The following is a 1,784-nucleotide window of genomic DNA, read 5'->3' as shown; positions in this document are numbered from 1 at the left end:
CTTGTCATTGCTCGGTATAATCAACACTCGCGCGGTAGTCAATTTGGCCTTTAGAATCTCAAAGGTATTATGACACTCTGGTCTCCAAAAAAACTGAACACCCTTCTTCGTAAGGCGTGTTAATGGGGTAGCAATCTTTGAGAAATCCTGAATGAATTTCCTATAGTAACCGGCAAACCCTAAAAAGCTACGAATCTCTATAATTGTGTTCAGTGGCTCCCAATTAAGAACTACCTCAACCTTAGCTGGATCAACTGCAATACCCTCCTTGGAAATAATGTGACCCAAGAATCTAACCTCTGAAAGCCAAAACTCACAATAGCTAAATTTAGCATACAATTAGTGCTCCCGCATAGTCTGCAATACCAAACTAAAATGCTACTCATGTTCAACCTCTGACTTGGAGTCGATGAGGATGTCGTCGATGATAACAATCATGAACTAGTCCAAATATAGAAGAAAAACTTGATTTATCAAGTCCATGAATATTGCGAGTGCATGACAAGAAATTCAAAGGACCCATACCGAGTCAAAAATGCTGTCTTGGGAATCTCCATCTCCCGGATGCACAACTGGTCATAACCAGATCGAAGGTCAATCTTCAAGAAATACTGCGCTCCTTGCAACTGGTCAAATAAGTCGTCAATCATCGATAACGGATACCTCTTCTGAATGGTGATTTTATTCAACTCGCGATAATCGATACACAAACAAAAGCTAATGTCCTTCTTATTCACGAAAAGGACCGATGCTCGCCACGGAAAATGGCTCCGGTGAATAAATCCCTAAGCAATAAGCTCCTCTAACTGAGTCTGTAACTCCCTCATTTCAGCAAGTGCCATATGATAGGGTGCACGGGATGTCGGTGTAGTGCCCGGCTGTAACTTTATGCATAACTCAACCTCTCTCACTGGAGGTGATCCGGTTATGTCCTCAAAGACATCCTGATATTCTAAGACTACTCTAGTCTCATACAAAATGACACCCTGATCTCGCTACAACACCTTCTCGATGTATGTCAGAAATAACTCTACAAACTGGTTTCCTTATGAGGTTGCTACAACCAACTTAGTCCCATCAGACGCTTGTAAACTAACTACTTTCACAAAATAGTCTATGTTGACATGGTAGGAGGATAACCAATCCATAGCAAGAATCACATCGAACTCAGACATGTGCAAGACAGTCAAATCAACTATGAACTCAGACTCGTCTAGGCTAACAACACATCTCCTATAGATACTCTCTAATAGGGACACCTCATCTAAAAGAGTAGAAACTGACAAAGGTATATCTAGGGGATGTGCTACTAGCTGAAGTCTATCCATGAAAGTATAAGAGATAAAAGAATGTGAAGCTCCCAAATAAAAGAGAATACGGGCTGGGAAGGAGTTCACAAGGAACGTACCTTCCACCACGGCCACGCTCGCACTATGGTCACGTGGTACAACTACGAAAACTCGACCGAAAGCTATAGTTTGTTGTACTGAAGGCTTTGGAGTATATGGAACTATCTATCCCTGAGGTAACTCCTGAATAGCATGCATCTGACCCTCTATCCTTGGAACTGATGGTGGTGCCTCAAGTCACTACTGCTAGCCTTGGCCTCGTCTCTGGTGATTACCCAGACCTTTGCCCTGCTGGCCTCCTACTAGTGCCTTGTGACATTCCTCGACTCTATGACGAAACTTATGATAGTCAAAAAAATCTCCCTAAAATCTACGCTGCTGTGGTGCCCTCTGATCCTGCTACGGTCCCTTCTTATGAGGACCTTGCTCTACTAC

Source organism: Asparagus officinalis, chromosome 1 (genome assembly GCF_001876935.1).
Source record: "Asparagus officinalis chromosome 1, Aspof.V1, whole genome shotgun sequence".
In the NCBI taxonomy this organism is placed as follows: domain Eukaryota; kingdom Viridiplantae; phylum Streptophyta; class Magnoliopsida; order Asparagales; family Asparagaceae; genus Asparagus; species Asparagus officinalis.
Note: the sequence above shows the minus strand (reverse complement) of the source record.